Genomic DNA, 27,342 nt, shown 5'->3' on the forward strand with positions numbered 1-27,342 from the left:
AGAAAAGAAAGAGCATTTGAAGTAACTTGTACTTCCAGACAGAAAGCATAATGCATAGTCTCAACTTGCAGTATCAATGTTAGTACAACATTCATTTCAGTCATTTCAGTCAGCAATACTCTACTGACTGGGAATACTAATCCAGCCAAAGAACACTTTAATACTTTCAAGGGTTTTTTTTTTATTTATTTAAGAATGTTAGGATTCTCCCCCATCATATTTTCTGGCATTCTCACTGAAAATCTACTAGGGTCTGCTACATTTGCTGTACATCGAAAGTTTGTCCTTTTGATAATCATGCAAGTAATTTTTTTCTTATGGCAAATAGATAAGTCATCAGGTCACAAGCTGAAAATGCAATTAGTAAGGACACGGGACTAAGACAGCAAAACTCCAGCCAAATGGAAGGAAAACTCCTCCCCTGCATCCTCCAGGTCTACTTTAATTTAATCCTGATGGAACTAGTCAAATATTCAGTAACAAAAATTTATTATGCACTATACATTTAAGACTGTACAACAATTCATGAGAGGAATCTAATCTTCCTAGTAAGTTGAAAATAGACATTCCAGCAAAAGTTTTAGCAACCTTCAGTCTCTGCAGCAGTGCAGATGGAGTAGGACTAGGCCACTCTAACACCCATATCCTGTAGCTATAAGACAGGTCCAATGATACAGCAGTGAGGGAGAGGGTTCTCAAAACATACACTTTCATTCATATTAAAGACACATGTATGTATCTCCTAGAAGAGATACATGGACAGCTGGCCTTCTTCTGAGGCCATTTATCTTAGATTTCTTTCTAAAACCTATACTGTGGGAACTGAGAGCATATATACATATTGTCATCCTGGTTACAGATGAGATTTTAAATATCATGGATTAAAAAAAAAAAACCAAAAACCAAAAAGCAGACTTATCCCAGCCAAGCCTTCGCTGCAAAGGATAATCACTCCTGAGTCAATATCTTTTATTGCTCATTCGTTTGTTGGTTTGATAAAGATCTTGCTCTTGCCCCCTTTTTTTTAAGATAGAGGTTAGGAAAAGTTTGATTTTATTTTTTCTTTTCCCTTTTCCTCTCTCTTTTGACTTATGGGACAATTTTATTCCGTTTAGGATCTCAAGGAAGAAGGACCTCTTGAAATCCTTTCCTTATTAAGAAAGCTTCCCCCAGGGTCTGCTGGGCACCTACTGCCCATGAAGTAGAGGAGATACTCTAGTGAATAAAATAGATAGCTTTCCCACTATTAGTAGCTAGGCAATTTCTCAAATATTTAAAAATACAGAGGAGTGCCACAAAGGTAAAAAGAAACAGTAAAGTTTATGTTAATAATAACAAAGAGACTAATTTTCACAGAAGTAGGTCTAAGGAAAGTCTGCCTCTCTTTGGAGGTATTATATACACAGATGTTGAGGAAGGATGCCTAGCAACTGTCTAAAGAAGCACGCTTGCCATATGAAGGGGAAACTTCTAAACTTGAAGTCACCAAGTCTAGTAGATTGTACCATCTAAATACATACAATCTTGATCTCCTATACTGACCCAGCCACTCAATTCCAATCTACCGGAATCCTGCACCTAATTCTTAACTTGCCATCCTCGGCTTCCTCCTTTATCAAATGGATCTAGCTTGAATTCTATCTCTTAAGGAGTTTTTAAAGTGAGATTTGAAAAACAGCATTTATCATGACTGGTGATGAGCACCTCTAATCCTAGTACCTAGGAGGCTGAGCCAAGAGGATCAAGTTTGAGATGACCCTAGCCTACATAGTGTAGCAAGTTCAAGGCTAGCTGAGTAACATTATAAAATCCTGCCAGAGATACACACACACACACACACGAGAGAGAGAGAGAGAGAGAGAGAGAGAGACAGACAGAGAGAGAGAGAGACAGAGAGAGAGAGACAGAGAGAGAGAGAGAGACAGAGAGAGAGAGACAGAGAGAGAGACAGAGAGACATATGAAGGGAGGGAGGGAGAGGAAGAGGAAGGGAGAGAGGACAGAGAGAAAACCAGGCCAAAAATACTGAATAAATGTCTATTATTACTTTTATTTTTCTTAATAAAGAATCACAAATACTACACAAGCTTAGGAGGTTTTAACAGAGAGATGTGAGAATTGAGAGAGGTTATAAAGGGCATGTGCTTCTTGGGAAAAGAGGGTGGCAGGTGAGAGGAGAGAGTGTGGTGTGGGTGAGTGTGGGTGTGTGTGCTGAGGAGGCGGGGGAGTTACATAAGTCATAGTAAAGAGATTCACAAGACTGGAGAAAAACCTTGTGGGAACAGTAAGCTCAGAGAAGCAGGCCAGAAACAGAAACCAATAGCACCAGCTCTGAGAGTGATGCGAATAGCCTTAAAGGGTCCAGCAGCCCTTCATTCTTTCCACCGACTTCTGATTCCTATGGGGTGTAGAACGAGAGTGGGCAAAGCGTGCTCATTACTGCTGTTAGTCAACACAACCTCCGGTGGGAAGCACTTCTGAGTATTGACAAGAAGAGCTCTAAACTAGGGAGAGACCCTGGCACTGGGGACTTCACCTTCCTGCTTAGTAAAAGGATCTCAATCCACAGCCAAGTTTCATTTTTGTTTACCTTTTAAACATTGTTCCTAGGAGTGGGGGTGGGAGGTGTGGGGGGTGTGGGGAGTGGGGTTCAGGCTCTGGTGAAAAGCTTTTCCTGTTGCACGGGTCAGCACACGCCTAGGAATAGCGAGTCCTTGTAACCACTTCTGCTTTGAAACACATACTCAGGCTGTGCGTGTTCTTAAAACATCCTTATAACTATGGGTTGTTTAAAAATAGCTATACCCCGAAGAATTTACTTCCAGCATCTGACACGATTGATTGTATTTTGCAGTGATTTGCTATGTAAACAATGGTCACAGAGGAGAAATAGAAAAAGAAAAAAAAGAAAAGCATAGGCCTTTCTCAAAGCCCGATGGAATTAATGTTTTTGTTAACTTGCGATTCTAAATCCGGAGCTGTTTGTCTGTGGTGTACGAGCAGCAAGGGCTGCTCATGCCTGCTCAGCATTTCTTCTGGTGCATCTGCAATTTGCAAAGAAGCTGCCGTTCCTCCATGGCTTCCCTGCTTCTGGTGCCCAGACTTCAGAAGTGGTTCACTGCGAAGAGGGTGTCTCTGCTGAGTTGATGCTGTGAGGAACTAGAAAGCGGAGCGAATGGTTTCGCGGTAGTAACTCAAAGCCTGTGGGGTGAGTTGTCGGCAACTCAACTTCCATGATGACATGGAAGCCATTTGCTGATGTTTTGCATTGGTTCAGTCCTCACTTCTGACCTGGCTTTCCTGACTGTGCGATGCTTCAGTGCTCTGTGCACTAAAGGGGGCTGGAGGCAGGCAAGCATCAGTAACAGACATGCGAACATGAGAAGAGCAAATGGGCTTCTGAGTAAAACACTCTCTTTCCTACTCTGCAACCCTTCCTCATTCCTTCTCCCCTCTGTCCTGTTCCCCATGTGCCCTGGATGCCAGCTGCTCATCTAATGGTCCTATTTCCACAATACTGTCCTTGCAACCCCAGTGTGTGATAACTCTTAGAAAATAAACAGGGCAGGTTTGAAAGAAGACATGGTTTCGATCTTTAATCATAGTGGATGGGGAAGAAAGGACTGATGGAAATAGGAATGTCTTCCTTTTTTGTCCCCAGTCCCCTGGGAAGTTTTCATGTACACATGTCTCCCTCAGTCGTTCAGCACTTCATTTTGAGACAAGGTCTCTCACTAAACCTGAAGTTCACTGATTGGGCTAGTCTTGCTGACTAGTAAGCCCCAGATATCACACTGTCTCAGCCTCCCCAACACTGACAGCAAGAACAACCTTGTGGTCAGTTTATATGGGTTCTGGGGATTTAAGTCGGGTCTTCATGTTAGCAATGTTAGCATGTTAGCAAGGAAACCATCAGCTCTCTCTCTCTCTCTCTCTCTCTCTCTCTCTCTCTCTCTCTCTCTCTCTCTCTCAGAATCTTGGCTGGAGTAGTGTGACACACCTAACACTGGTAAGGGAAATAAGCTACAGAAAGTCAGCTAGCAACAGAACAGTCCCCAGCAGCAGAATCAAGAAAAGTGAGCCTCCTGATGAGGTTCTTTCAAGAGCCGTGGAGGAAGAGAGTGCAGTGTCTGAGAAAAGCTTGACACTCACATTACTAACCCAAAGGTGTATCAGACTTTTATAAGTCGAATTAAGTTAAAAGGGAAATCTGGAATCTGGGAATGTGTGTGTGTGTGTGTGTGTGTGTGTGTGTGTGTGTGTGTGTAGGGAAGTTAGTAGCAAACACTGTTTTCCTGTTTCTCTGGGTATATTGTGATGAACTAAAAATAAATAAATAATCCCTCCCAAACAAAACAAAAACTTCCACTTTCTTGGTAAATAATCCAAGATCTTACATTAGAGGCCCCAAATTCAGCCTGCATTGTACATAGTGAAAAGGAATGTGGACATCTTCATTTGAATGCCACTTTTCCTGTTCCACTCTGTTTTGTGGGCTGTCTCACTAGCTCAGCTCCACACACTGTAAGGCCATTAGTGAGCACCACCATACCCTTCCCATTTCTTCCCCGGTTCTCAGTACCCCCTGCCATTCCCTACCTAGCTTATTCGCTTTCACCAAATAAACTTGCTCGTTTTGTTGTATTACGATGACAAATAAGATGAACTCCTCAAGAGTGGTTGGATTCCCTCTTTCTAAATGTATAGTAGCTCTTTATCCAGAGAAATGTTGCATTTATATCATCTGCAACACGACCTTGCGTGAAGATCCGGATAACAAGGGAGCTCATGAACTTGCCTCACCCATTTTAACCAATCCTTTTCTTCTGCATGGCTTCTGGGGCAGGACCTGGTGTCCCCTTGGGGTTTGGCACAACAAACTGTAAAGTAAGATTTTAGTTTACTAAAGTCAGATTGTCCTTTGCCATCTCTTATAAAGCTGCATGTGGGAGGAAGGGAAGGAAAGGAGGGGGGAGAGGCAGGAAGACAGCAGGAGGGGAGAAGACTGTGAAGGAGGGAGGGAGGGACATTGAGAGCAGGGAAAAGAAGGAGGAAAGAGAGAAAAGAGAGGGGGAAGGGAGGGAGGGAGGAAATGGGAGAGGAAGAGACAGAGATGAATGAATGAGAGACAGAGAGACAGAGAGACAGAGAGAGACAGAGAGAAAGACCGAGAGGCAGAGAGACAGAGACAGAGAGACAGAGAGAGAGACAGAGAGGCAGAGAGAGAACACAAAGCCACAAGTCAAGGCTATTGATACTGACTCAAAGAAAACCTAAACAACACTGCCTAAGTTTTACTAACCTGATTCCTCTTCCTACCTACATGTGTGTGAGACTCACCTCCCTCGCAAATCTTTCCCATATCAGCCATTACTACTTTCAGCTACTCCCCGCTCCCCAAGGAAAAGCGTCATAGTCTATCATTGAGCAGATGATGGGCTGGGAGGATTGCTCTGTCAGTCCTTAGCTACTAAACCTAAGGATCTGAGTTCAGATCTCCAGCGTGTGCAAAAAGCTGGGCCTGGTAGCAGACATCTGCAACCCAGCAGTTGGAGGTGAGGGAGCAGAGGTGGGAGGATCCCTGAAGCTTGCTGACAGCTGTCCCAGCCAATGAGCTCCAGATCTGATGAGGAAACTCAGTCTCAGAGTAAATACTGTAGAGAACAGTTGAGGAAGCCATCCAACACTAGCTTCTGGCTTCCACATGAACATGAACGCATGTACACCACACACACATGTGCACACACGCACTTACACATACATACACAAAGTAAGTAGATGAAGGCAACCTAGGGAGCACTTTCTTTGAGCACAGGCCTTTTCTTTTTTAAAACACTGTTGAAAGGCAATGGGGGGATGTCAGTCATTACTGCCATGTGGGTAGATTTTACAACAGGAGCTTCACAGTTATGGCATAGACAAGTCTGAGGCTTAACCCTTCAGACTGGGACTGCTGAGCTCCTGGAACATTCTATAGAGGTATCGCAGCTTTTGGCCGCTGCCTTAGTTTCATTTCCTCTTGCTAGGATGACGATAACCAGACAAAAGCAACGCAGCAGCTGATTCTAGCTCAAAGTTCCAGGTTACTCTCTGTCATTACGGGGAAGCAAAGGAGGCAGGACTTGAAGCAACCAGTCCCATTCACAGACAAGAGCAGAGGGCGAACGGAATGTGAGCATGCTAGGTCTCAGTTTGCACTCTCCACTCTTAGACAGCCCATGGCCCAAACCTAGGGAATGATGCTGCCCACAGTGGATGGGTTTCCTCACTTCAGTTTACATGATGGAGATAACGCCCTCACAGACACGTCTACAAGCTAACAACCCAGACAATCTGCCATTGGGGTCATCTTCCCAGGTGACTCTAGACCATGTCAAGTGACAGTCAAAGCTAATATTCGTAGAACCTCTCTTGGGAAGGTGGGAAGGCATCATCACCTTAGTTCGTGACTTTAAATTGTGGAGAATTTAGAAGCAGAGAAACATTAGGGAATCTTGTTCCCTTCTTAAAATCACATTGCTGCTCACAACAGGGGCTGCCATCAAGCATGGAGTGGATGGGTGTCAGTCAGCCTACCTACCCACAGTGCGTCAGGGAAGACCAAGTCAACACAGGGATTTATTCATGGAGAGCTCCTTGTTCCAACCAAATCAACTGCTTTTTGAATAAAAGGCACCTCTCGTTTTTGCTCATCATTTTTTTCTATATCATAGCTCTAAAAATAAACTTAGAATTATTTTCCTCTTCCAAATTCAAATATCACTTTTCTGGCTCAGACTACTAACCAGGCTTCTGCCAGTGATCAGAGGCCCAATTCCAGTTTCCAACCAAAGACATCTGAAGATGCAGACACATTGTGTGCATGCGTGGTGTGTGTGTGTGTGTGTGTGTGTGTGTGTGTGTGTGTGTGTGTGTGTGAGAGAGAGAGAGAGAGAGAGAGAGAGAGAGAGAGAGAGAGAGAGAGAGAATGTGTGTGTGTAGTCTAACCTCAAAACTTTGGCATTTTTCTTACTGTGGCTATGATTTTCACGTGATTGCAAAAGTTTGTTTTCAAAAAGTGGTTGTGTATAATACCATGGGAATCCTATTTCAATACCTCCAAATTGATAGCACTTTGGAAGGCCTGGGGACACGGACAAGGAGCACTTTTGAATATAAGTGTCTCTCTGGTGCAAAGCAGGAAGGAAGAATCTAAAGTTCACGAACTCGTGGGAACAAGAGCTTTTTGTGCGCTGTGTCTTAGGCTGTTCTTTACTTACCTTCACTCGGAAGTACAGCTTATAATTCACTTTCTTCCTGATTTCCATCTCCTCTGGTACAAGACATTTCCTAGTTGCACCTCCTTTCTTCTCAATTAAAACATATGAATGGCGTGCTCACTAGAAACCATGGGTAAAGCAGAATCGCTCCTTCAAACACACCTTTACTATACAGTTCAGAACGAAAACGATAGAGCAAATACATAGTATTTCAGGTGAAGATAAGTATTAAGAAGCCATGTAAAACAGAGAAAAGAGAAAACAGCAGTTAGGGTTCCCAGACAAGCTACTTTATACAAGGACTATATAGGGTGCTGTAATGTTATGAATGCTTTTAGTCCATCAAAATTTGTTCACTGAAACATAATTTCTGATATGATACGATGGGGGGGACTATGATGAGATTCAAGCCTCAGGGGTTTTATTAGTGCCCTTATTAAGGGTACCAATCTGCCCCCCTCACCATATGAGAATGCCGTAGGGAGACACAGTCTCTGAGAAAGAAGGGCCTCAGAACACTGCTGACACCTTGTCTTGGATTTCCTAGAAATCCCGCGAAATAAATTTTAGTCAGTGATAAATTACTCAGACTAAGGTCTTCTCTTACAGGCAAACCAAAACACTTCAGATACCTGATATCTCTGACAGGACATATTTAAGAAAAGTCTGGAATGCAGTGAAGGACCCAGCATGAGGTCCTGTAGCAGATTCCGGGAGCTTCAGGAGGATGAGGGTGTGGGAGGCAGAGAACAAGGCATGGGAAAGTGAAAGTGGAAGGCAGTTGTGGTGGTAGGGGCCTGGCAGGTTTTACAAGACCCCGCATTTTATGACTGAAAGGACGAGTTGCCAGAGGAGTCTGGGAAAATGAGTAACCATCTGACATGAATTTCAAAGGATGGCCGACAGCAGCTCATTCGAGAAACGACGGCGATTCAACTGGTGTAACGACAGAGACAGTAACAGACTAGTTCCGGTGAAAGGGAGGAAAAAAGTGTAGGGTTTTCCAATACTTCGGGCTTTAGCATCTCAATGAATGGCAGTTTCACTTCTTAGTGGATGACAGATGTGTGACCCAACGGGTAAAGTGAAGAACTCAGAGTTTGGTCTGAGACATCAAGTTTGAGATCTTTAATTGGCAGTTAGATATACAAATCTGTGAACCCTAGGAGAGGTATGGGCTAGACACAAAAATTTGAGAATCATTGAAATAAAGGCCATGAGGGGATGATCTAGCAGTTTAGCCAAGCTGCACAAAAGTCTCTGGGGAAAGCCCAGGAGCTCTGCTGTGTTTCCAGATCAAAAAGATGGATATCCAGTCTAGCGTAGAAACGACAAGGAAGGTGCCAGCCTTGAACTAAGAGGAAGAGTCTCCTAACACATGAGGTGACCGATGCTATCAAACACTGCCAAAAAGCTGGGTATGTAGTCCCAGGTATGGCAGGTATGTAGTCCCCGAGACTAGAATTTGTATCTGATTCATCATTTCCCCTCTTAGACCTTGATATATAATAGGCGATCTAAATGCTGAATGATCAAATGAAAAATAACTGTTGTGCTGAGTCACAGAGAACAGGATGTACTCTCTGCTGCCTCCCTGCCCATGAGCAGGGCAGCCTCGGAAGATGGTCACCATGCCAAGCTCATCTCCGTGACACCATCCAGAGACACTCCCAGCCTGGAAACCCTCAGAGACTTTAGGAATGTAAGGTGAAGGGCGGGGGACGAAATGACAGCAGAAGAACAGTGAGGAACACGGAGGTGCAGAAGAGACCAGAACACCTAGACTGATGCTAACCGAAGAAGACAGAGACCCTGAATAAAATCATCTGCAGAGCAAAGTACAGGAAGCTGAAAACAAAGAGGGCTGGGGAGAGGGAGAGTGATGGGAAAGAGGAGTCTATGAAGGGAGGCGGAGAAAACTGAGGTAGGAGAGAAGAGAAAGGCAAGTGAGAAAAAAAGAACCCGAGGAAGCCTGATCCTGGGGCCTGGAGGAAGAGCCAAGACAAGGCGGCACTAGCAGCTTGGCAGTCCGGGCTGCAGGAAGGGGGTTTGAGTTCTGAGGGGATAGGGCCAGTAAGGGAGACCCCTCCACATAGCCGTTGGGAACTGTGAATTGAAGAAAAAAGAATGCCGCCCAGGATGAAGTAAATGTTCAGGTGATGTGAATGCCAGCAGCCCCGGCCTGACAAGTCTCTGGACCGCAGGCCCATTCTTCCCCTGGCCTCCAGTGAGCAGCCACAATATTCAAGGCCACTTAAAGTGAGAAACAAAACAAAGCCCTGTTAATTAGATGACCACCCCATTAACATTTGGCTAACGAAGAGAAGATATCACACATGTATTTTCACTTTTTTGTGGTTCTATTTTCTGCTCAGTAAGACCTGGTTTAGTGAGGCAAAAAAAAAAATTAAGACAACAGGGTCTGAATTATTACTTTTCCAAATGAATTGAGCGGCAGTGACTGCTGTTGCCAAAACTGCTTTGAACAATAGGATTTTGACACGGAGACTGAAATCTAAACAGCATGAAGAAATCTCGAAAGCTGAGCCGTCCCCATTATCTCATGCTTTCGAGACTACAGTCCAAAAAATGAGTGATGAGTCTCCATTTGTGCAAGCAGAACAGCGCTCCAAGGCCCGAGAGAGACACTGATTGCCCCTCTGCTTGTTTATACAGCCCAGAGATGGTGACTGGACAAACAGCCCATTTCCCTTGAAATTGGACCAAACTGGGGTGTGCAGAGTGGGTGAGGGGTGCTGTCCTAAGTGATGAGAGGAAAGGGAAGATCTCTCATGGGAAAGGGCCTTGAGATCAAAGCCGGGGGCCGGCAAGCCAAGCCGAGATCGATCGGAGTAGGCAGCTGGCCTCCCACAAAGGCTTTATTTCCACAAGTTTCTGCATCCTTGTCTTCCACTCCACCCACCCTGCCGCTCAGGCAGAGCTGGACCTTCGTCCTCCAGGCCAGGACTTTCTGAGCTATTCAGATGAATGAATCAAATAGGGAGGGTCAACACCAAGCCAGCTCCCATGTCTGGCCGCTAGACTGATGCTGTTGCGGTGAATTCCCGGACCATTTTAGACTTCAGTGGCGGCTTATCATTTGTTACACTGTATAACAGTTTGCATTTTGGTGTCTCCTTGTCCCCTAGACAAGACAGTAGCCTTCCTGAGGACAAGGACTTGAAACCCTTCAAACTCCACAGCAGAAATCCTTACAAGTGAAGGGCCACTGTACTAGGCTTACGGCTACTGATGATCAGCAACCTCCTAACGTTGCTTCTGTTTTTCTACTCGCGACACCAGGAACTGCCTCTCTCCCTCATCACTCTGTGGGAATCAGTGATGGCTGGTTCCTATAAGAGTCCCTGCAATAGGGTTGTGAGAATTTTCTCAAGGCTCTATTCCTCTAGGGTGCCCATAGAGAAACGTTGGACAAGAGGAATACACAAAAGAAGGAGCCCACAGCTGATGAGGCCCAAACAGCATGTGAAGGAGCTCCTCCAAGAAAGAAAGATGGCTGCGCACTGCTGTCTCTAGTCTTTGGAGGGGGACACAGAGAGTGGAGTCACATGACATAAAAGTTACACAACACTGTTGCTCAAAGACGAATACAGAGTAAAATCTTTAGACAAATGGTGGCACACATCAGTTGACGCCGTCAATGGTTTTCGTCAATCCTTCAGCTATTGCCTTAGATGGTTCGATTGGGGTCCCACTCCCATCTCCTGGCAGTTTGCTGGCCTTTGGTTTATGGATTTTTATCACAGCCTGGAGGAAACAACAAAGACTATATTCGCTAGCCTGTTCCTATTTGGGTGTCTCTTGGATGCCGTCCATTCAATACTTTGGAGAAATAAACGTAGCACACAGATATATATGGTATTTTAATATCAGAGTATATGGAACCTCTCCTGCAGGAGAGGTTCCTCCAGGGAATAAATTCATCATTTTAAGTCAAGACAGGTGCTGTGTCAAATTGACACACCTGGAACATGTAATCAGAATTCATTAACTTTAATATCAATTCCAGATCCTGGCTTCTTATCTATATTTTCAGGAACAGCAAATTGGTATATAAACTAAAAATTGAATCGTTTTTTTCCAACACAGATTTGAAAGTGACTCTTAAAACTCACTCTACACATTCTACTGGCTCCGCTCCAGCCAGAGAGAACTTCTGAGAGCTTGTGTGTAACAGCGCAATTGGTCAGAATTAGTTTTTGATATCCCACAGCTTATAGAAAATGTTATCTACAAAACTCACAGGAAAAAAAAATCTAAGTACAAAGGACACATTCAGATCCCACATGATCATAATTTCCTGCTGTGTCTCAAGTGTTCCTGAGTCTGTCTGTAAATACCCTTTACCCTTTGGGTGGGTGGGGTGGGGGAGAGAAAACCCTCAACTCGATGGATTTATATTTCAATTCAACCATGTCAATTACTGGTGATTTCTGCCTTCATAGCACGGAATATAGCTTGGTCCTCAGCTGGCTGTCAGAGCGGCCATCGCTAACTGGCCATTCAGGGACCACAGAGATCATAGTCCCCACAAGAGGCACAAGAATGTGTGGATGAACTGAGTTGGGAATTTTATTGAAGGTAAGAATACAGGAAACAGATAAGCTTCTGATCTTGTTCCCGGAAACTTAGTAATATCCTAGCTATCATCTTATTAAGTTTTGGTAAATTATTATTGAAGAGTATAAAAACATTTAAGTTCCGAACATAAATGGAGAAGCATTTGTTTAGAGTGTGTAGCTTCAACTCGTTTGTTTTGTCTCTTGTGTCTGTGCTTGGAGAGGTAACTCTGGGCTCCTTCTCTGCTCCCTCCTCACCCTTTATCCCTCCCTCACCATCTTCCAGACATTGAATCATATTAAGATAAGAATTTTATACAGTTGTAGGTGAGGGTCTACACGAGTTGTTTAAGGCCATTTGTCCCTGGGAAAGGGAGGGAAGGAGTGTTTATTACATCAAGTGCAGGAAGTATAGAACTCTCGGAGGACTGATTGCCTAGGAGTCCAACGGCAAAGACAGTGTCTCAGAAGTGGGAAAGAAACTTTGGCATATGGGACTTAAACTCCCTGGAAATACATTCTGGTTGATGGCGATGATGCTTGTGTGCAAAAATAGTCACAAACATGTGAGTCACTTTGTAGCAATGGGTGTGTGAAGCTAAGATTTATGAGCTGTGTGTTTATGCTGTGTAGAAACACAGGGAAACAAAGAGTTTCCTTCAGAGACTGAGAAGCATGATAAAGCAAAATATCATCTTTTCTGAAGAAGTTCTGAGGACCAGAAGAACACACATTTTACTATCTATCTGAACCCTGAGCCACCATCCCTTTCCCAAGGTGATTGCAGTATTGTTGGTAAGCCCGGATGAATGACGCACAAGCCGGAACCTGCAGGTTAACAGTCCAGCTGTGAAGAGACCGCTATCTGAGGAACAGCTTGTTCATTGGGATTGTTTGCCTCCATATTGGCCACTTTCACTGCATGCCTGCTGACCTCTTAATGAGAGACAGTGTCTCTTGCTTCAGAATGTTGAAAACAGGTTGGCTTCTTCGACCAAAAAAAAAAAAAAAAAGTACATAATGTCTTATTTCTATTATTTGAAAAAGGTTGGTCATTTTTGCTTCCTTCCCCAAATGAAACTAATTGCTATGGGAAAAGTCAGCCACCCAGAAACCACTCTACTGGGAATGAAAGCCCAAAGCGATGTGAAGTGCTTACTTAGAGTCCCAGGGATACCCGTCTAACCTCAAGCATCCCATCCAGGTCAGACCCACATATGTGCAGAAAAAAGTCACTTTTGAAAGATTCAAACTCCAGCCACCATAGGACCCCAAACAGATCTGCTGCAATAACCAGCCAACGGAGCCTTGTCAAGCCACAGAACTGTGCAAGGGAAACCGGTGTTGTTCTGAACTACTAAGTTTTGAAGCAGTAGGCAATCCCCAACAAAAACCTGAAGCGGACACTGTGGATACAAGGTCACAGGCTATAATTACAATCTCCTCTGGTGAGCTGAAGTTCCTGAGACAAAAACTGGGTGCATCCTGCTCTCCACTGAGTGTCTATGTGCAGAATACAGTAAGAGTCAAACTAATAATGAGCCAGCAGTGTGACCAGTTTCTTCTGTGTTAATAAGACAGAGGAAAGCCTCATGGTCAATACAGCATCATAGACGAAAGTAAATGCCAAGCACTGTAAGCAAAACTCAAAGGAACACAAAGGCGCGAGTTGAGGTGGGAAGTGGGCTGCGTCACATGCCATCCCAGAGGGCTGATCGGCTTTAATGACTTCACAGTTCCAATGGCCATCTATATAAGGTCGGCGTTATTATTTCTGTCCTTGGGATGAAGGAAGTCAGCCTGTTTCCCAAGGCAGGAAGTTAGTAAGGGATTTGAACTCAGGTTTGCATAGCTCTAAAGCCAATCTTCTTTTCATTATAATGTCTCAGAAGACTACAACAGAAACAAGAAGACACTTGGGCAGAGATTCAAAACCCACCCACTGAATGTTACCCAGGGCTGTCTACCTCCATTAATTGCTGTCTGCGTGCTGGAACCCATTTCACCACTGGTCCTGAGGCTAATTGCAATCAGTGCCTCAGTCATGAGTTCAAACCAGGAACCAATGCCAGAGGAAGCTTAAGACCGAGACAGCAGATACTCACGCATGTATATTGTGCTAGCAATTAGGCTCGCTTCTAGAATTGTGAAACTCAAGGGAAGACGTTAAGGGGAGAAGAGCACCCTTCTAGGAAGAATGGCCATTTCAAATAGATGTTCAGTGGCTTCCCATATGATTTACTTGAGCATATTAGAGCCCTCTTCAATTATTATAGCACAATCACTCCCTCCACATTTCATTATTCTGGGAAGAAAACGGGATGGTGTGATGAGGTCAGTAGGCACATGGTTTCATAATTTCAATGAATAGCTCAATGTCAACATGCTCATGGATGCTGGGGTAGGAGGGGTAGTTGGACACAGAGAAGGTCCTGGTGTCTGGTTTTCAGGTTTCACCTCAAAAGGGTGAACTCTAGAGGCCCGCCTGGCAACTCAAGAATCTGAGCACTCACGTGTGGCTAGAACTATGAAGGGATGGGAACCGGCTGTGCTTACTCCCTGCAGTGAGAAAACTGTGTCTCTCTACTTAAAATAGTTTTATCTACTCAAATATGTATTTTCAATTTTCAGAAGCAAATGCAAGGTTTGCACAAACCTCCCAATGTTTGCACAAAACCTTTGAGTCCTTAACTCAAAGGCTTAATAAGAGAATTAGGAATGACGTAGTCACACTGTCCAGCCTTTGCTTATCATCTTTTCAAGTTAGTATTTCAAAAAAAAAAAAAACCAAAACAACAACAACAACAACAACAAACCAAAAAGAAGCAAATTCTCATCATTCTCCAGTCTTCTAGAAATCAGAGCCTGAGTGTTGAAACTGTCAGCAGTTACCAAGCACAACTAAAGTTGTTAATTCTCCTCTTATTTACTGGCATCTTCCATCACATTAGCCATGGAGAGGAGGTACTCAATTGGATCTTAAGTGCGTGTTTGCAGTCCAATCTAGAAGCCACTAGGTGGCGATGTTGTAGATTTTGGCAGCCATGGTGTGTGATCCATAAGGTATTGTGTCTTTCATGGAATTATGCATATTTCTTCTGTCACTGAGAAGTAACCGCAGTAATTGCAATTTCATTTTAAAATAAAACTTTTTTAATGGCAAAAGATACAGCCTTGTTTTACTACAAGGACTCGGTACCTTTAAAAACGATCAGTTACCTGGTTTCTATACTATATTTATGATGATGTGGACATGTTAACCAAATGAAAGCTTCCTGTCCTAGATAAGTTCAGATCACACACATTCTTCTGTGTAGAGTTTGGGGAGACAAACAGATAAACATGACTTCTTTCCAGGGGTGAAGGCAGTCCTTAGTAATCACCCAATTACCTCTGGATGTTGGTGCCATCGCTCAAGACAGCAGTGGGTGAGCAAACCTATGATTGACTGCTGAGCCCTGTTCTGAGCCACCTGAAAGGACTGTGAGGAATGACTGGGAGTGTGTGAGTAGGGCTGGCTGATACACGCAGCACCAAGCTCTACACCAAATGTTTTCATCAGTCCTGGTCCCTTATTAGTGTTCCCGAGGCCCTTTGAAAGCAAAATGGTTCAGAGAAGAAATAATTGGAGAGAATAAAGTAACCACTGTAGAATTATACATTACCTAAAAATCATGTATTATATGATACTTATTCTCAACATAGCTTGCAAATATTACACAGGTGTCAAGTTCTTCCATCACTAAACAACAACAAAAAAGACAATAACTAAGTACAAGAGGAACCATGAGATAATTGCAAGAAGATACCAATTAACCCCCACCACCACACACCAGAGGGCTGGAAAGAGATGGCTTAGAGGTTAAGAGCACTGGCTGTTCTTCCAGAGGACCTGTGTTCAATTCCCAGCATATAGCAACTCATAATTGTCTGTATCTCCAATTGTAGGGGATCTGACACCCTCACACAGATATACACAGCAAAACCCAGTGTACATTAAATAAATAAATTAATTTAAAAACCCTACCTACAATGGAACTAGAAAATAGTACATTGAGTGACGTGACCGAGACCCAGAAAGACAAACACCACCTGTTCTCTCATTTGTGTTTCTTAGTTCCAAATCTTCAGACGTGAATATGTGAGTATTTACACCCTGGAGTAACAACAGAAACCAAGGAAGTTAAAAGGGGCCCTGGGTGAAGCCTAGAGAATGGAACAATAGGATGCAGGTAAAGTGGGAAATGGGAAAAGATGAGGAGGGGGCTTTATCTGCTGGAGGAGAAGGAAGGTCATTACAGGAGGAGAGGGAGGGAGGCACAAATAATACTAAGGATGTTTCATAAAGTCTCAAGGACTCATGTTATTTTATATTTACCTAAAATTACATATAAATGTGTATGTGCATGTGTGCATGTGTGTGTGTATCAAATCAAATTATTTCACTTGGGCTAACAATGCTCCTCACAAGAGCCATAGACTAAGAAAAACCCTAGTGCCTGGCATGAGAAACCACCACTCAAACTGTTGGTCAGGGTAGTCCAAGTAACTCCAAACAATATAGGTTATGATTGTTGCTCTTGTTGCCTCTCAGAGGTTGAAAATTTCAGACATGGGATTTGGGAGATCCAAGCTATATCTAACCTAACAGTCTCCTCCCTGAGAATTAGCTTCCATAGTACCAGAAGAGGCTCTACAAGCTGCCAAGGGAGGAGAGCAACCAAAAGTCCTATCCAGCTATGATTCTATGAACCACAACAATGACCAGCGTGTCGAGACATCCCTATAGAAGCAACAGTGGCTCTCGTATCTTGGAGGTGACCAACAGCTGTCTAATTAAGGTCGATCCCACAGGAGGGAAATCGTGTCTGGTACTAGAACTCTAGCCAACTACTCAGAGCTAGTGACGTCATGATTTTAGAAGAAAACCTACGACTGTCACTTTACCGGACAGCATAATTCCTAATGCATTGTAGTATTTACCCTTATTCCCATAGTTAATTGTAGCTTTCATCCCACATCAAAAACAAACATAAAACAACAAAAAACTTCTCTTCGCAGCAAATGGAGACCTCAGAAAACCACAACTGATTATAATGCAGAGGTCAAGTGCCCAGCTCCAATGGACAGATCTACAACATAACACATGTCCTTGAGTTTCAGGAAACATGATGGAAGAGAAAGTGTAAAGACTGTAAGAGCCAGGGGACCAGGAAGTTTGCAGTGAAATGGTATCTCCTAGAAATGTCAAGGAAGTGACATCCATGATAGCACAACAATATGGCTTCCTAAACAAGACCCGATAAATGACAATACCAATAGATCCACTAATCCAGAAGGACGAAATTTCATAGGGTCCCAGCCATAGACAGAGAACTATTACAGCTAATGACTGCTGGGAGAGAGGGGTAATTGGCTCTCAGGGATGAGCCCTCTAACTGAACAAACTCAACAGGTTTATTTATATATTTATGTTTAAACACTCACATACACACATGTGTAGCAATGATACTCAGGAAAAAGAGGTCAACAATTTGAGAAGGAATAAAGGGTACATGGAAGGGACTGAAGGGAAGAAAGAAAAGGAGGTCATATAATTATATTTTAATCAAAAATTCAAAAAATTGTAAATAAAAAATCCTGAAATGAAAAGCAAATAAATAAAACCAAAGAAAAACCTCCTCACAGTTGTTGAGAATCCAAAGAGGAAGTGATGGCTGGGCCAACAATGACTTGGTGTAACTTATCAGAAAAACAACTATTATGCAAGATGCAGAGGTCAATGCTGATTCCACAAAGTGCTCGAATATCCATCACTCTGCCCCCCTTTTTAGAACACATGATTGCTACTGTTGGAACATCAAACAGGGTTCTTGATTGGGATTTCCCGAAAGTGGTCCCTAAGGCTAAGCTACTATCCTGGTTATAGCAAATCTGCTGTTATGATTTTTTTCTACTTTTTTTTTTTTGGTGAGATATAAAGTGTTTCTTTTGCCCATCAGCATCTTGGCACAAGGGGAAATGAGTTATTAGTATGGCAGAGACTAGCACTGGGTATGAGGTCATGCTGACATGAAGTGAGTTACCAAACCCACAGACTCGGTCTCCTTGGTGAGAAAGTAAGAGACGACAAAAGCCATCTCAACAGATTGCTGCAGTTGAGTGAAGCAAAACGCTCCAACTGTTAGGTCACACAGCACCACTTCTGCTCCCCACCAAAACCTAGACTCTTCCCCACTGAGGTTGCCAGTGGAAGACAGTATACTCTAAATATAACATTTGATTTTTTTAAGGTCTTAGGGTTTATATGATGACTTCGTGTGTGTGTGTGCTACCTCAGTTTATTCTTCACTGTGACACCGCAATGTGAGAATCACATTGTCAGAGGTATTTCTAAATCTAAGCAGAGACTCAAGGACGTGAAGTGATAAAGCCAGTGTTTAGGACAAGGTTTTCTAACTTGAAGTACAATGATCCCTCCACTTCATTCAGAACTTGAAACACATACATTATACAGTGCCTACAGGTAAAGGTGCTATTGCAAACCTAAGCCTCATGCTAATAACGCAAAACTGAAGCATATATGAATGTAGATGCATTATTTTTAAAAGTAGTAACTACATTTACAAAAGTTTAACACATAAATGTATATACTGTCAGGACAGCAAAAGTAAATTAGGAGACTGTAGCTCAATATAATGACTACAACTTTAGAAGTTATCAAAACCCAGCTTCTAGGAAATACAACTTAATGTATTGTTAGCTCTTCTTAAAGAAACCAGTGACATACAGCAAGGGAATTTCCACATGTGGATATGAAGGTGGTTACATAGAAAGAAAGGGCCCAACTTGTTTATCCCCAACTTCTACTTGATCTGAAAGGGCCTATGGTAATCACAGGACCTTGAATTCCCCCAGAGTAAATGAAAGAAAGGGAGACCCAGCCCTTTCACTGTGAGCTAGATCTTAGTAATACTTGAATGTTTACATGACTCAAGGCCTTGCTCAAGTTTGTAAAAAATGAATTTACATTTTAATCCTTGTTCCAATAAATCAATGAAAGAGTCCAGTCTCACATGCTTGGGGGGTGGGTGGCTGGCCACATGAGTGTATGTGACTTCGTGTGTGTGTGCTAAATTTTTGTATTTTCACAGAGCATCTAGAAAGGGTTGACAAGATTTGCTTAACATCTCTCCAAACTATATCAGCAATCACCATCTCTCATTGGGTGAAGTTCTGAGAAACTGCTAAAAATCCGAGGGGAAAGATTATCTTTCAATAGTTAGAGTTAAGGAACCAGGCAGAACCCCTAAAGCAGAAGTGGAAGCAGGAAGATCAAGAGTTCAAGGTGAGCCTTGGCTACACAGTTACTTGACACAGAGGCTAGACTAGGCCACAATGAGATCCTGTTAAAAAAAAAAACACAGAAGTAAAGGTTTTGATTTTCCTTTCCATTTCTTCCTTCCTTCCTTCCTTCCTTCCTTCCTTCCTTCCTTCCTTCCTTCCTTCCTTCCTTCCTTTCTTCTCCTCCTCATCCTCCTTTTTTAGATATGGTATCATTACAAAGTCCTAGCTATGTCTGAACTTGAACTTATTCTGTAGGCCAGGCTGGCCTCACACTCACAGAGATCTGCCTGTTCTGCCTCCTGAGTGCTAGGATTAAAGGTGTGCCACTCCGCTTCGCAAATTAGAATTTTTAAGACTTGAAATGCAAACACCTACTTATTGTTGGATTCTGACAACAGTCTTAAGGCATAATTGACACTTGCTCTTACCCTTTGGTTACACATGGGGGATACTGCATGCTAGGGTAATTTAAGATACAGATTCCTTATCTTGTCCTGGGATGAACATATAGATATTCTGTAATAGAAAGCTAAGGGACCAACTTGAAATAGAGAACTAGATTTTAGTAACAGGGAAGAAAAGATAAGAGGTAAAGTACTATGATAATTAATAATGATTGCCAATGAAGGCTCTAGACTCACTGAAGAGACAAACCACTGGGTGTTCCTGTGAGGGGTTATCCAGAACAGGTCAATGAGGTGGGAGACCCACCCTGAATGTGGACCTTAGCATCCCCATATCAGTGCCAACATGGTACAACTTCCTTCCAGAAGCACAAACCAAACTTTTGTAGGTGCTGCTATTGATACGAACTCCAAAAAGGGACTAGAAAACATACTTAAGCAAGACATTAGAGTGACATCATCCTACAAAGCCAAGATATTCTGCTACACAACTTTCCTAATTTTACTGATCTAATGAATAGAAAATGAAATTTCAGCATCATTTGCCCTGCACATCTTCTATCCTAAGAACCAAATCTTTTCCTACGTGGTATGAGCAGTTTCTACAACTCCCCCAACCACAAGCTTTTTCTCTTCATCGATCAATGCCTGGGAACTCGTGTGGCAAAGGCTAAAAATTTTGGGCTTTGACAGGTTTTTTTTTTTTATTACCATTATAGTAAGGAGGTATACAGTACTTAGTGTTTTGTTAAGCTTTTTAAAATGAAGAGTGGATATTGAATTTTGCAATATGCTTTTTTACCATGGAATCCTAAGCAATGATCATGTAAATTTTCCCATTGGATCCATTGAGAGTGATAGGCAACTATACTTTGATTTTCTGATATCTAATTATCTTCATATTCTGGAAATAATTTCTGTTTGCTGATATGTGGAATATTCCTTTACACTGTGTGAATAACTGCCACTGTGATAGGGTTAGTAAAGAAGCAGACTGGCCAATAGCTGGACAAGTAGAAGTTAGGCGGGACTCGCATGAAAAGGAGGAGTCTCAGAGTAGCAAGGAGATGCAAATGAAGCAGCAGAGGAACTTGCCATACAGAGAAGAGGTGCCGAGCTATGTGGCAGAGTGTAGATAAGAAATGTGGGTTAATTTAAAATGTAAGAGCGATTGGCTGAACATTTGTAATTAATAATAAGTCTCTGTGTGGTTATTTGGGAATTGGCTGGACGGACAGAAAAGTCCACCTACAGTCATGGACCTACTAGCTTTACAGACTTTTATAACAATGCTAAAGTTTGTCTATAGACCTCTTTAATATTTTCAAATACTGAGACATTTTTCTTTTAGCAATTGATTGTTGAAGAAAAAAGTAAAAAGATACCTAGAGTTACTGAAAGCCGAGTGGATGCCTGGATTTTACAAAAACAGTAAATTAAAGATATCAGGGTGGGAAGAAGGTGGTGTAAGGTATGTGGAGGAGGGAGGGGGAGAGAAGAGAAGGGAGGGAAAAGGAGGGATGGGGAGGCTGAGGAGGAGGAAGAAGACAAGTGGGAGGGGAGGAAAGAATTTTCTTCAAGGGGTAAATATGAGCTCTCTGAATAATTTATACATACGAGAGAGAGAGAGAGAGAGAGAGAGAGAGGGAGGATCAGAGACCAACTTTTTGGACTCTGTTCATTCTTGTCACACCTGTGTGGGGGATCTTGGGGCAGACATCAGGTCTATGTGCAGGCCCCTCTACCTGCTAAGCCACCTAATGGACCCCCAAAATATCCATCAGTAAATAAGGGCCAAACTAAACTTTTCAGATAAGCCTCTACTGAGGTAGTTTTTCACCTTCCAAAGACCGGGATCACAGGTGCTCCGTTTTGTTGGCGACAGCGGAAGCCAGCCCCGCTAGCACCTTCTGGAGTGTATCGAGAGTCCTAGGAGCAACACAATGCGCTAGCTTTCCTCCACGGGCTGTGTGATGAGTCCTTTCCTTTCGCAGGACACCCTACATGACTGCTTCTTTTCCACAACCACCTAAACCCACGGCTCAGTTTTACTTCTCTGACCTTGAGGTTGAAATGGAGAGGCTGCCTGTGGTCGGCTACTGTCATGCTTAGAGGTTCAATTATGCCAGTGTTATCTGACTTGAAGCCTTGTAGAAAAGAACTTCTTACATGCATATATTCAACAGAGGTGTTTTTATATGTCGGAGGCCTAGACAGCACCGGGGATTATAGGCTGAAAATATCGCTTGCTAGATGCTACTCTGATTCTCTAATTCTAAAAGGATTGAAACACGAAAGCCACAGAGGGAAAATGAAATCGGACTTCACCCGATTCAGGGTGTTTGTTTACCAATTCAACAGACAGGGATAAATATTTATCATAGATCACGATAAGACTGTACCACAGGCTCAGAGAAAGTGAAACGTGAAGAGGGTCAGACAGCCACAGTCTCAGCTGTTGTGGAGGACTGAGCCATTTGTACACTGTAACTGCCTGCACTCAATGTGGGAAACCAGTTACCGGTTCTGTCTTATTTTTAGCTTGGTAAAATTATTGGAGCTTTGAATTATTATTATCCTTATCATTACTACCATACAGAAAAGTTTCTGGATATTAAGGAGAGTATTGTCTTAGCTGGTCAAACAACCACAGAGAAAGCAGGGCCAGAGTTGCTTGATCAGAGTCAGGTTGAAATTTATCACCGCTCCCAGGTAAGAGAACATGAGATAAGGCCAAGTGTGGGAGAGCCCTGTATTAGGCCAGTTCTAGTTACAGCCTTCCCTGCCAAAGCTATAAACACAAATGGCCAATTTAACAACAAGGAAAGGACCACCTATAAGATCTAGACCTAGGATCTAATCAGTTGCTCTGTGGCTTCTTTCAATTACAGGATCCCTGCTATGTTTATGAGGACTTTTAATGTGAGCATCATGGTCTTGAAGGCCATATCATTATTGGCCATGTTTGATCTGAGGGTGGGAAAGCACAAACTCAAACAAAACAAATGCCTGCGCAAGGTTACTTAGAGCTGCACTGTAAATTGGCGTCCACAAGAGCCTACTGTGGAAGAGAAGGGAAAAGGTTCAGACACCACAGGGATCGCAACCCAGAAAGTTGGTGCCATTAAAAGGTCCTTTCTGTTTCACTCAGGAAATGAAAATTAGTTGAGAATGAAAATTAGTACCATGGCTCTGTCAACACTACTTACGGGTGTTCTGAGAAAGGAAGGATGATCAGGATAAACACATCGTCTCATTCAAGTGTGGCAACAGGATATGATTTACAAATGGAAAATTAGGCCATCATGATTGTTACAAAAACTGAAAACTGAACTGCTGCGTATATTCAAATAATTCCAATCACGAATCAACTGAGTCACAATGCATGTGACTTTTCAGGCTTTTTTTTTTTTTAAAAAAAAAAAAACCATGTAATTGCTAAGATTTTTATGAGCGAGAAGACCCCTAACAGAAAACTAGCTGTCTTGCTAAACACTCTGCACAGTTACGCTGTCTCAGTTTTGCTTTTGATATGACCCTGTACTCAGCTCTCTGATACTTGGAAGTATCTTTTTATTCTACATTTTTTTCTTTGGACTGTCATTTATGTCTTAAGCCACTAACTTTGTGGACTGCTTGGTACCCACAGGCGGCTCTATGGCCCAACGCAAACCTGTGAACTTTCTAAAACATTATAATTTTTTCCGATTTCTTTTTGTAACTCAGTCGCAGGTTTCTTGAGTGTGAACTCTGTACACGACAGCATCATGTTACAGTGTCACGAAACTCTCTCTCACAAACCCAGTCCCTCTACCTGTGTGCCACATATGCACATCGAAGGTAGCATGTCCACAGTTTATTTTCCTCTCTTCCTTATAAGTATCCAGCCAGTCATCTGTGCAAGAAAGGGAGAGTACCTTCTCCTCAAGTTTTGCTTTATTCTTGCGATGCACCTAATACAGCTCATTTGTATAATCTTTCCTTCCTCCCTCTCTCCCTTCGTCCCTTCCTCCCTCCTTCCTTCCTTTTACCATCGTTATTTCTATTCGGGCTCTTTGAAAGTCTCTTGCTCCTTCAATTCTTTTTATATTATTGATAATTATATTTCCTAACAACAAAAGAAAAAGTGATCTCCCATCATTCCCCCACCTAACAAGATCACAGCCCAGCAAGCACTTGCCATTCCTGTCCACAGTATTTTTCACTATTGGTTGTTGGGTATAATATGAATCCCGGGTTCTTCTAGTCCTAGGGCGAGTCTCTCCTCCTTACAGTTCTCTAAGTCTTCATGTAAATTCAAAGATTTGGTCACACCAAGTCTCAGCCCTTCCCTGAACACATCACATCTTGGATTGTTATGAGAGTAGCAGTGTTCCCTCTGCCCAAGTGGAATTCTTCTGAAGAGCAGGGAGGAGGTGCTCATCACTAGAGGGTTGCCAGGGGACATGATGAAAAGGAGACCTATTTCTCATAGGATCCAGACCATAGGACGCTTTGTGAGTGTTTGAGATTGTCGCCTCTGCCAGCAGAAACACCTCTGGAAAAGCCTTACCAAAAAGTATTTCCTTTCTTAAATCTCCTCCACAACTCTGCCTGAAGTATTGGGATTTCTTCCTCTCTGATCTGAATGCCCAGTCTTCTACCAATCTCAAGATTGATGGAGATTTCACATTTCAGCTTTTCTGATATCAAGGTATATCTTATGGTCTACACATGAAGGCTTGGGTTAGCAGCTATCTTTCCCTTAGAAGCACAGGCAATAGTGCAGCGACTCATGAGAATGTGAAATCTGATAAAGTGTCACACTAAATTGCCATAAAATAATCCAAGGTCAATAATGCATGTTTGTGGTGGGCAAAGAATTGTATGTTTTCTATTAATTAGAGAAACAGCTTTTTAAGAAAAACACTTTAAAAAAGTAGCCAGCAGCAGTGGTGGACACCTTTAATCCCAGCAGAGGCAGGTAGCTGAGTTCAAGGCCATCCAGGACAGCCAGAGCTGTTACACAGAGAACCCTGTTTATAAACAATCAAACAAACACCAAAACCCCAAGACAACAACAACAAACCAAACAAAAAGTAGTACTGTCTTCTCCTGACAGTACATCATGACGTACTGCCTAAATACAACCCATGGACAATGGAGCCAAGTGAAACTAAAAACAAACAAATCACTCTTTTTTTCTTTTCTTAAAAAGAAACTTCTCTTTAGTGTCCCAATAATGAAGAGATGTTTCATTTGTGTGTCTAGCCAGTGAGCAAAGCTACAGCTTCTAAACATATTTAGGCAAGCATTCTGCATCATATAGGTCTCAGTTATATACTGAAGGGCAACAAAGGCACGGTCCCATGTGGTACTGTGTCCCACTGTCACCCAAGCAGCCCGAGCTGGCAGTCAGACATAGAGCTGATGAGGGTCCAGGGTGAGTCTGTGAACCTCTACACTGTGACGATGCTGCTGAGAAGGCAGAGGGGTAACCGGAAAAGCGTGACGAAGAAGGCAATGAAGAAAGATGGGGGCCACACACAGAATTTTAGGTAGTCTGATAGTTACAATTGAAAAGAGGAATAAAAAGATTAATGCTAAGGCTATATTTCACTTATGTTACCCAATAAATGAAGATACAATCACTTTACAATGCAATCAATATTAAGAAAGCAGAAAGGATTTTCTCTGATTTAGTCATATTGGAGTTGCAACACACGGCCGATGTCTGCTGTATCAGACAGTGCAAGTCCAAGCTGTTTTTATAAACTCAGTTAAACAATAAGGTAACAATAATGGGCTACTTGTACAGTGAGCTTTGCACCCCATCATGCTGGGAACATTTAAAATCCCCACAACATTCTTTAAGTTTGAAAAAAACAGAACATAGTATTCCCTCCAAATTCATTTTTGTGTCTCGTTTTGGATAATTTCCTTTAAAACATGATTTGAGACAATTCCTGGCATCCTTTTCACCTTCCCTTCACTCTGTTGGCTAAAGGAGAGCTGTCTATAACTCATCTTGGTCTAACAAGAAAGTCCTTGGTACAGTTGTAAGAATAAAATCACTTTAGAATGATCAGTATCTCACATATGGCAGGTTCTGAACACATATCTTTGAATATTCATTAAAAAGTGAACTAAAGTTGACAACAACAGTCTATGGTTTGAAATCCACAATGACACTATCTACCTTAGAGCTCCCACAGCCAGAGAAGCTGGTGGTTGATCTAGAACTTGTTTTGGCTATTGAGACTTAGAACAGTGGGTTACCTCTTCTGAAGTTGTAGGCCAATGGGCTTCCATAGAACCACAAGAATTAGAGGCTCCTGCAAATACTCTTAGTTACCTTCAGAACCTGTTGGTGGGCATGAAATCCAATTGAAAGCTGAGAGACTATTGGCATTTGATGGCTACCGGGAGAGAAAGAGTCAGTTTCCTTTAGTGATGTGACCTATAGGGCAGGCCCCGTTCCCATGTGTAGTTAACCAACACAAACTGGATCCAATAAATCTTTTAAAAAGGAAAAAAATATAGAAGTTAAATAGGTAGGAAAGTAAGGATGTAGAGAATGGATCTGGGTAGAGTTGGGGGGGAGGGCCAATAAGATCAAAATACTCTATTTTTTTTTTAATTCTCAGGTACTACTTTAGGACTTGCTTTTTTGAGGTAAGAAATGCAGTAAATTTCCAAAGCATGAAGCTTTCAAGGTTCTAATCTATTCATAACTACCTCTTTTTATTAAAGTATTAGAATTCTCCATGTATAAAGATTTTTAAGGTCATTAAGATATACAGGCAGAAAAATACTCCAATATATACATGTTAGAATTTTCCAGATATAGAATAATAGGAGGTTTTTTAAAGTATAGATCTTTATCTATACTTATCTTAATATAAATTTAAGCCATATGTACCTCATTTCAAGTTCATTTTACATATGTGAAAAGAGTCTTATGAATTAAGCCTAACAAATGGAAGTATCTTCTGGCTACGGGAGCATCTACAGGTTGTGTATGTATGGCATAACCACAAAGCAACATATTTACCTTGATGACTCACATAAAAAACCTACCTAGTCACAGGCACACAGAACAAAATATCTCAATCTTTGCTCTCAAGGTGATATCTAGCCTGATCCGTTACTCCCAACAAACATGAGGGTCAGCAAGATCAGCTCTGCCTTCTGCCTTCTCGAAAACAGGGCTTTGCCACAGAGGAACGAGCAGGGATCTCTGCAGAGAGAGAGCAGCTGGGACGGAGTCCCTGTGACTCATGGACTGGGAATTTCTCTGCTAATTTCCAAGGTGGTTTGGCCATACTTCGTCAACTGACCCAACTTAGCAGCCTTTTGTTGATGGTGTGGTATCATGTGGCCTTATTCAGTAATAGAAACAGCATGTTGAAATTTACCCAACAGTTCCCGCATGCATTTCCTCTGGCTTTCTAGTAAAGAAGAAAGCTCCCTCCAAAAACTCCACACTTCCTTTTCTTGCAAACCTTAAACTGAATTCAGGAAATTAAAGTAGGAAATACGTAAAAGCATTGTATTTTCCTGTTCACTAATTGTGATGAGTAAAAGCTTCCCAGTTCTACCAAAAATATGGAGGAAGTCACAGAACAGGCAAAGGTTTCTAAGTAAGTGTTGCATCTCCTGGCTAAGCCAAAGAGTCAAAGGGTGCTGGGCAGTGGGATGATGACATTCACGGGGCCCCAGTTTGCCTCTCTGTAAAGGAATGGAAAATATAAATGGAAAACAAACAATAACA

At 42.4% G+C, this 27,342-nt stretch overlaps 1 protein-coding gene across 3 annotated transcripts in view; it reads right to left on the minus strand.

The window, feature by feature from the left end:
• Fmn1 (formin 1) overlaps positions 1-27,342 on the minus strand; it is a 366,255-nt gene that overhangs the window by 51,725 nt on the left and 287,188 nt on the right. The gene's annotated exons all lie outside the window — the stretch shown is intronic.

This window comes from Myodes glareolus, chromosome 10 (assembly GCF_982192425.1).
Source record: "Myodes glareolus chromosome 10, mMyoGla1.1, whole genome shotgun sequence".
Lineage (NCBI taxonomy): Eukaryota > Metazoa > Chordata > Mammalia > Rodentia > Cricetidae > Myodes > Myodes glareolus.